The sequence below is a fragment of the Rattus norvegicus genome, chromosome 1 (assembly GCF_021556685.1).
Source record: "Rattus norvegicus strain SHRSP/BbbUtx chromosome 1, alternate assembly SHRSP_T2T, whole genome shotgun sequence".
NCBI classification, from domain to species: Eukaryota; Metazoa; Chordata; class Mammalia; order Rodentia; family Muridae; genus Rattus; species Rattus norvegicus.
Window position 1 is genome coordinate 55,656,534 of NC_141534.1, and position 9,407 is coordinate 55,665,940.

Here is a 9,407-nt window from a genome sequence, read left to right on the forward strand (position 1 = left end):
ACTGGAAAGGACAAAGCACAAAGGTACCTGGGCTGTGCCTGCTGCTTGTACTCTGGACTCTCCCTGTGGCTCATTTCCAGGGCTAGTTGCTGTTCTCCCCCAGGCGAGGTTTCTTTCTCCTTGGCAAGCAGCAACACAGCTTCATTAGGGCATTTCCTTTATTCCTGGTCCACCCCTTAAATCCTCTGGGCCAGACCCTGCTCAGGATGGGCTCATCCTCTGCTGGGGCTCTGTGGGAGAGTAGATTGTCTTATTTTCTTACTGCTACTTTTCTCAGTGAAGATGCTTGTTGGTTGAAGGCATGGGATACTCATGGCACATTTGTGATAGTGGTTCTGTGTAGGTGTCTTCAGGAATGGCCTGAGAAGACCAGGGACAATGGATCTTCTGCCTCCTCTTGGAGTAGCCTTCTGGCCATAGCCAGACCTTGACCATGGGAGGATGACAGTAGCAAGGTGACAAGAAGTAGCACAATTCCACTCCTCTTTAGTTGTAATCTGAAAGCAGCAGCAGCATCAAGGCTAGGGAAATGGGGCTGTAACTGGACTCACTTGCTGTGCCTGGGCTATGCAACCATACCCTTGGAGAGCCTGCTCTTGTAGGAAGCAATAAGTTGCCATTGCCTCATTATATTTTCTTTTCATTAAAGAGTATTTTATTACAGAGGCTTGGAATCCAATACATTCCACCGCATCCAAAATTGCAGGGTCTGGTGTGAGGGGGAGTAGTTCTCCATAAGGACTTGGGAAACCCTTCCAGTATTCTTTCAACCAGGAGTGTTTCATCACCTCTGTGGCTCTTGATCTATAGCTGGGAATTACTCTCAGTAACAGACTAAGGACGTCCTCCAGCTTTTCTGAAACCCCACATGAGGAAGGATACACTCTTGCCACAGCTTGTCTTTGAAGCTCTTGGATGATCAGTGAATCTAATTCGAACTTTCCCACCACCATATAACACAAGACCACTCCTATGGTCCACATGTCATTCTTTGGCCCGTCTTATAGATGGCCAAGGAAGAGTTCAGGGGCACAAAAAGAGTACGCACAGCAGTGCTGAGTTAGCATTTGTCCCGGTTGAAATTGGGTGCTAAGACCAAACTCGAGGACTTTGACCTTTTCGTTTTATCGATCATAATATCATCTGGTTTGAGGTCCCTGTGAACTATACCAGGCCCATGGCAGTAGCTCACTGCTGATAATATCTGTTCAAATATTTCCCTGGCCTGGTCCTACTCTATGTGCTCTGACTCTCTGTTGGCCTTCCACCAGCTCCATTATGAGGTATATTCTAGGTTTGCTCTCAATGATTTGGAGGAGCGAGATGATGTTCAGGTGGTTGGTCTTTCTCTATATATTTGCTTCCGTCATAGCTTGCTGGAACCACTGCTTGTACTTTAGGAGAACTTTGACAGACACCGGGGTGCCTGTGAGCCAGTGGTGGACCTTGGCGTGGCTCCCTTGCCCAATTGTCCCCAATACTTTGTATTGGGAGTGAACGTTTCCCTCCTCAGAGATACTGGGCTTGGGGATATGGAGTGGTAACTCCTCCTCACTCTGTGTAGACATTTGATCAGTACTGATGCTGTCTAAAAATAACATTAAAAAGTAGGAATCAAATAGTGAAAAAGATGTAGCAATACAGGAGCTAAAATTACACATGTAAATAATCAAAACAATAATATTCCACATAAGAACATAAAAACTACCACAATAAATAAAACCAGACACCCTAATAAAGCATAAAAAAAATCGAAACCTCAGTAAGGAAATAGCCAGTGGTCCTCCAAATATATGGCCTAAATCTATCTCTTGTATTCATACAAAAATCAGTCAATCTATAAATAAGAAGCCAGCCATCTACATAGGCCTTTAATCTGATATTATGGGTTGGCATACCAAAGGCCTGGGAGCGACTGGTCATCCAGCCCAGATAATTGGCCAGCTGCAGGCCAGTGAGAGAGCCTGTCTTGAAAATAAGGTTGAGGACCTACCTCAGGAACAGCAGCCGGGGTGACTTCTGGCTTCTACACTCTCTTGCACTGAGGTGCAGATAATATAGATACAAGGGGCAAAAGGGGATGGAGACACACACACACACACACACACACACACACACACACACACACATCTCCCTGACATACAGGCCACCACGTAGATGTAAGAGGATACTGCACTGCACCCAAACACTTTCCATATAAAGTCAATCCTCATGCTCAGGTACTAATCTGTTGTATTTAAACCTTTCACCATTTTTGCTATTCGCTGTATTGTGAAGTGTGAATTTTTATTTTATTTTCTTCTGCAAAAGAAGAGACAGAATTTAGCCCTGGAGACTCCCTAGGACCTGGATGGAAGTGAGGCCTGGAGAGTCATGTGTGCTTCTGGAAACAAATCTCATTCATATGATGCTTCCCTGAGTCAAAGGATGGGTGGAGGGCTCTGTGCCCTATCCAGGGTTGATCTCAATATATTAATGGGAGCTGAGACTTCTTTCTGATAGAACAGTACCACCCACCTGCAAGATGTCTGTGATGGTTTGTATATGCTTAGCTCAGGGAGTGGCACTATTAGGAGGCATGGCCTTGTTAAAGCAGGTGTGTCACTGTGGGCATGGGCTTTAAGACCCTTTTCCTATCCACATGCAAGCCAATCTTCCCCAAGCAGCCTTCAGATAAAGATGTGGAACTCTCACTCTCTCTGGCACCATGCCTGCCTGGATGCTGCCATGCTCCCAGCTTGATGATACTGGACTGATCCTCTGAACCTGCAATCCTGTGTCCATTAATGTTGTCCTCATAAGAGCTGCATTGGTTGTGTTGTGTCTCTTCACAGCAGTAAACCCCTAACTGAGACGATGTCCGTGTTCCCTTCCTCAGCTTCCAGACTAGATGCACAGAACACATGAAACTCAAGAAGGATGACGAAAATGTGAATGCTTTACTCCTTCTTTAAAAGGGGATCAAGGGGCTGGGGATTTAGCTCAGTGGTAGAGCGCTTACCTAAAAGGGGATCAAGAATACCCTTGGGAGGGGATAGGGTGGCAAAGTTTATATCAGAGACTGAAGGAACGCCCATTCAGAGCCTGCCCCACATGTGACCCATACATATACAGTCACCAAACTAGATAAGATGGATGAAGCAAAGAAGTGCAGGCTGACAGGAATTGGATGTAATCTCTCCTGAGAGACACATTCAGAATATGGCAAATACATAGGCGAATGCCAGCATCAAGCCACTGAACTGAGATCGAGATCCCCACTGAAGGATTCAAAGAAAAGACTGAAAGAACTTGAAGGGGTTTAAGACCCCATATGAACAACAATGCCAACCAACCAGAGTTTCCAGGGACTAAGCCACTACCCAAAGACTACACATGGACTGACCCTGGGCTTCAACTGCATAGGTAGCAATGAATAGCCTAGAAAGGACACCAGTGGAAGGGGAAGCCCTTGGTCCTGCCAATACTGAACCCCCAGTCAATGGGATTGTTGGGGAGGGTGGTAATGGAGGGAGGATGGAGAGGGGAACACCCATATAGAATGGGAGCGGGAGGGGTTAGGGGCATGTTGACCTGGAAACCAGGAAAGGGAATAACAATTGAAATGTAAATAAGAACGAAATTTTTAAAAAGATTAAAAAAGGGGGGGATTAAAAAAAGAAGTGAATGACTGGGACTGGGTTGTGGCTGAGCCATACATCACTGCTTGGAGTATAGTTATTTTCTCATTACGAAATATGGCCCAAGGCAGCTGAGGGAAGGGAGGGGGCTTGCTTTGGCTCATGGTTTGAGGAAACACAGTCTAGAAGAGAAGGCGCTGTGATGGGAGCATAAAGTGGTTGGGCAGATGGTGACCGCAGTCACAAAACAGTGGCTATGGAGTGCTGGTGTTCTTCTCTTTCCCTCTCCTTTTCTCCTTCAGGGTGGGATCCTAACTCATAGAATGCTGCTGCATTCATTGGAAGAAGGGAGTCTTCTCTCATCAGTTAAGCCTCTCTGGATACATCCATAGAAGTTGGCCAGAAGTGTGCGTCCTAAGTGAGTCTACATCCTGTCAAAAGGACCATCAAAATTAAACATCGCATTTAGTATGGACATTACAGAAAAATGGTAGTAAAAAGGAAGGAAGGGGAGAGAGAGAGAGAGAGAGGGAGAGAGAGAGAGAGAGAGAGAGAGAGAGAGAGAGAGAGAGAGAGAGAAAGCAGGTGGGAGAGGGAGAAAAAGGGAGAGGGGGTAGTGAGGTGGGAGAGAGATCTAGGAGTAGAGTCACTATTGACTTGATTTCATCATTCATTCTACCAGGACTGTAAAGTATAAACTATTCTTGTTTTTAAACCTCTACATTTATGGAGATTTTAAAGGAATAGGTGAAAGGTTCTGAATGGGGAGTCGTCGGGAGGGACACTGAAATGGATCTCTGGGGAGTGAAGAACTTTTCATAGAAGTTATTAAAGCTGTGGACAGACAGAGAGGCAAATGCATCACTGTGGCTTCAAGGATCATTCAGGACCCAGCAGCAGAGACAGACTGTGTGGTGGTGTCTTGGAAGAGAGGAAACTATGGCCTCACTGCAGAAGTAGGGATATCTTTTTCTGATTTCTGGAGATAGGGGATGTCTCACAGTACAAGTCTGCTGCCATACGTTCTAATTCCTAGGCAGGTGTCAGGGAAAATGATGGGAATAGAATGTCTGGCTTCTAATGCGCCCTGTGATTTAACCTGATATCCCAGGTGAGAGATCCTGATACTGGGAACTCTGTCAGCTTAGGGCCCCAGAAACAGGGTCTCAGTGGGATGCTTGTCAGTATCTTCAAAAAGGCAGTGGTGGCATCTGCAGATATTGTGATCTGAGCATCAACTGGGTCTCACAGGACATTCTTATAGCAGGAATAAAAAACTGATGCAGTAAGCAAAATATTAGAGAATCAACAACTGACATTGTGGTCAACTGAAGTGAGCACTTAAATGATTTCCTCAGTGTCAGAAAGACCCTAACGAGCCCTCGGAGTCTGTCAGCACAGCACCTTGAGTGGTAACTAGTACAAAAAGTGGGGCCAGGGTCCAGGTGAAGGTGGTGTGCGGGTGTTGGGGTGGGGTGTGTGTAAAACTGTCTCCTCTCACTGGTCAGGTGACTGCAGAAATGCCCTGGGTAGTTGGTGAGCGTGCGTTCGTGTGTGTGTGTGTGTGTGTGTGTGCGTGCGTGTGTGTTCATGCACACATTTGTGTGTATGTAGAGCCCAATCTAAGCAGGCTTTGGGGATGACTCGATTTCTCTACCTTTTGACCATCACTGCTTCCTCATTTGGAAGTTGGAAACAATTCTTCATACAAAGTAGTAATACTGACATGAAAGTCTGCTGTGGAGAATGCTATAGCCTCCATTGGAGACTGACTTCTCAATCTTCAAGGACCTTTGAATAGCCAAATTGAAGTCTTCAGTGTGAGGGAAGGTGTTGAGCTGCTGGGGAGCATGTGAGTCAGGATATGGAGCACTCACTTCCTCAGCAGGTCAAGAAGAGCTGAGGCCTAGCAGGCTCCTGCTAATGACTTGTCTATCTCCACACACAGGTGATGGTTTTAAGAAACATGTTCAAACTGGCTCTTTACTATGTGGGAGCAGATAAGGAGAAAAAGTTGGCTTGGCTCTCTCTGGTGGTACATATTCCCGTGCCATAATGGACCAAGGTACTTTCAACACTCACCTGCAGGGTTCAAGAGGGTTGAACCACTGTTATGGAGATCCCACTTAATGGAATTCCATTTTTGTTTCTCACTTAGTTCTGTGGTCCACATGCTGATGTCTGTTTGGAGTGCCTGGTTTTATAAGATATGCACACAGTCCCTAAATGATCCTGAACAATGACTGTTATTCTTTACTGGGCTTGGGGCTTGCTCTATGCTAGATGCTCATGGGTTTTCTTCATTGTTAGTTCTAGCTGTGGTTTTGATCACAATGCAAAGTTGGGTGAATGCCAGCCACTGCAGCATTCCTAGAGGGAAACACTGCTGCTCTCTCTGTTGGAGACATCAATGACTTCATTAACTTGCAGAGAAACCATGCTGGCCAGGGTTTTCTCTTCTGACATCTGGAGACCAAGGTGGAGAAAGTTCTCAAAGGGCCTCAGACTCCTTATCTTCAAACACAGGGAGCTCCAGTTCCTAGAAAGCAGGAGACACAGCTGGCAACTGATGCATCAGGAGGAACCAGAGCAAATGTAATCAACTTGTGGGCTTCAAGAGGGCCCAGGGAGTGGTCCTTTGTCATCTGGCCCAAGAAACTGCCTTTCCCACAGGGGACTCCCTGTTTCTCAGAGGAATGTTCTCCTCACAGGATTTTACCCAGCCCAGGAAGGGCTGTGGCTGAAATGGAAATTTTGATCTTTTAGTAACAAAAACATCAGAAAAAAAGCTGAATCAGTTGTTTGAGGCTTCAGGGAAAAAAAAAAGCCTTCTGACAGTTTCCCCTCCAAGAGCTCAGCACAAGCCAGACAGAAGGTTCAGAAAGGAGCCTGCTCTCCAGGGCAGAGGCAGCATCTGTGTTCTGCAGGAGGCCACTCATTCGAGCTCCTTTCCTCTGGGTTTGAAGCCGTGGGCATCACTGTGACCTGCAGCAGTCCCAGGCAGGTAGAACACCCAAGGCCTGGCCTGAGACAAGCCAGCAGACAGTGCCCGGGATGATGGCCACCCCAGTGGAGCTGCCCCAGCTGGCCTGTGTTTTCCTGACGGTCCTGCACCCTGAAGCAAGACTAAGCAGGCAGGGGAGTCCTGTGCACAGCTTCTGTTTCAGTTCTGATAAAGCTCTTTCCTCTGTCAGAGAGGAATCTCATGGGATTCACTGTCTTGAAATATACGTGTACAGCCTGAAAACAACCTGCACTGCCACAAGTCAAATAAATGCCCAGACTGGAAAAGTCAGGGTTTTTCTTAGAAGATATTCTTTCCTTCATCAAAGAAATTGCTCAGCAGACTTTAGGCCTCAGGAGCTAGAGGCCTGGAAGTCTAAAGACCTTCCTTGCTCAGATTCTTGGTTACAATGAGCCTGCTGGGGTCTTTGCTGAACCCTGTCAATGGTAGTAAACCCAAGTCCCTCAGAAAGACATGCTACTGTGGCATGCTGGCACTATCAGCAACCTGACCACACACACTAAGAAGCATAAAATAGGAAACTGCATTTATTTCTGGGCCTGTGTCTGTTAGTTTACTTTCCTCTGTGTTCTTACAAAAGCCACTTAAGGACGAATTTGTTTTGGCTCACAGTTTTGGACTACAGTCCATCACAGAAAGGGAAGCATCCACCCATCCATCTTCCATCATCCGGGTTAGGGAGCTGCTCACATTGTGTCCACATTCAGGAATCAGAGTTAATGAATGTGAGCACTCAGCTAGCTTTCTCCCTTTTAATTCATCTTAGGAATCTCAGGACATTATTACATGGTCTTCCTATATCTGTTAACTCAGTTTAGAAACTCCTTACAGATATTTCCAGAATGTTCTTTCCTAAGTGATCCTATATCCCATGCAGTTAGCAAACAGTAGTAACCATTACACTCCCTGACCATTCATCTATCCACCTCTCCATCCACTACCCTTCCATTCATCATCAATCCATCCATCATCCATCTCTCCATCACACATCCATGCATCTATCATCCATACATCATCCATCCATCCATCCATCCATCCATCCATCCATCCATCCATCAATGTATCATTATCCACCATTCATTCATACACCAACTCACGCACCAGTCCATCCATCAATCCAGTGATCCATTCATCCTCTATCCAAGCATTTATTACTCAGTCCCTCCCTTCTTCACACGGTCTATCCACCCATCCATTCTCTGCCTTGTTCCAATACAGGGCCAATTACTGTGAGTTTCTTGATACCTAATGAGTAGAGAAAGAAGTTGAAACCGAACAAAATAGACAACAGAGAAACGGTAAAAAGAAAATGAAAGCAATGTGAAGTCAAGTTGATGTTTTATTGGAAATCTTCCATTAAGTTGAAAAGAAATAAAAAGAGAGAGGGAAGAGTCAAAACACAGTTCTCTGTATTTAAAAAATAAGTCTCAAGCAACATAATGGTAACAATTAATAAAGCATGCAGCTGTGAATTAATATTTATTTATTTATTTATTTATTTATTTATTTATTTTTGAGACCACATCTCACTATGTAGTCTATGCTGTCCTCAGCTGTGGAATCAGTGGGATCAAGTCTCATGCTGGTTTCATATTGAAAGTAAATCAAACACATCTTTCAAAATCAAGATAATTTTCTGCTAGAAATATCTAAATTTATGTGGCTTTTTGCAACAGTGTTTATTTTAAACTTAAAATCACACCAAGAAAGGAATGCATTTTTTAAAATCATTATCAGAAAAAGCACACAGAGAGGGTGTGTTTGAAAGGAATCAGGGACATCTGTCACCATGAAGGTAGAGCTGTGCAGTTTTAGCAGGTACAAGATCTACTCTGGACACGGGCTTCGCTATGCCAGGACCGATGGGAAGGATTTCAAGTTTCTTAATGCCAAATGTGAGTCTGCATTCCTTTCCAAAGGAACCCTCGGCAAATTAACTGGACTGTCCTGTCCAGAAGAAAACACAAGGAAGGACAGTTGGAAGAAATTCAAAAGAAAGGAACCCGTTTGCAGTCAAATTCCAGCAGGCCATCACGGGCGCTTCTCTGGCTGATATAATGGCCAAGAGGAATCAGAAACCAGAAGTTAGGAAAGCTCAGCGAGAACAGGCTATCAGAGCTGCCAAGGAAGCAAAAAAGGCTAAGCAGGCATCAAAGAAGACAGCAATGGCTGCTGCCAAGGCCCCCACAAAGACAACCACTAAACAATAGATCGTGAAGCCTGTGAAGGTCTCTGCTCCCCGAGTTGGTAGGAAATACTAATTTGGTAGATGAGCGTTTAAAAATAAAGATTTGTCTTTAACTCAAAAAAAATAAAAGAAAAGAAAAAAGGAAAAAGAAAGAAAGAAAAAGAAAGGAATCAGATGTTGGAGTAGTTCCTGGGTTTGCGTTGGGTCAGATCTCCCCCTCGTCGATGTGCCTCCATCTTCCTTTCATGTCTCTGTTTCTTTTCTGTGAATAAACACTCTGACAGAAGCTCCTTAGCAGAGTGCGGTGGGTTTATTCCTGCTCACAGTTCTAGGTAACCGTTCCTTATTACAGGACAATCACAGATGCAGGAGCAGGCTCATCTGGTCACATTGCAACCACAGTCAACAATAGAGCAGCCGGATTCCTGGACTACAGACAACTTTTTCAACCTCATGGGTCAGCACAGAAAAGAAGCTCTGTAGAGGCTTTCTGTCACCCGTGGGCAAACAGTTTCAGGAGGGAGAGACATGGGTTATGGCTTCAGCATTTCCTTAGTACCAAGCCCCATACCTG

General features: G+C 45.1%; 1 pseudogene; it reads left to right on the forward strand.

Annotated features, from left to right (window-relative positions):
* Nucleotides 1-8,428: 8,428 nt before the first annotated feature.
* Nucleotides 8,429-8,906, forward strand: LOC134484149 (large ribosomal subunit protein eL24-like; annotated as a pseudogene).
* Nucleotides 8,907-9,407: the final 501 nt, after the last annotated feature.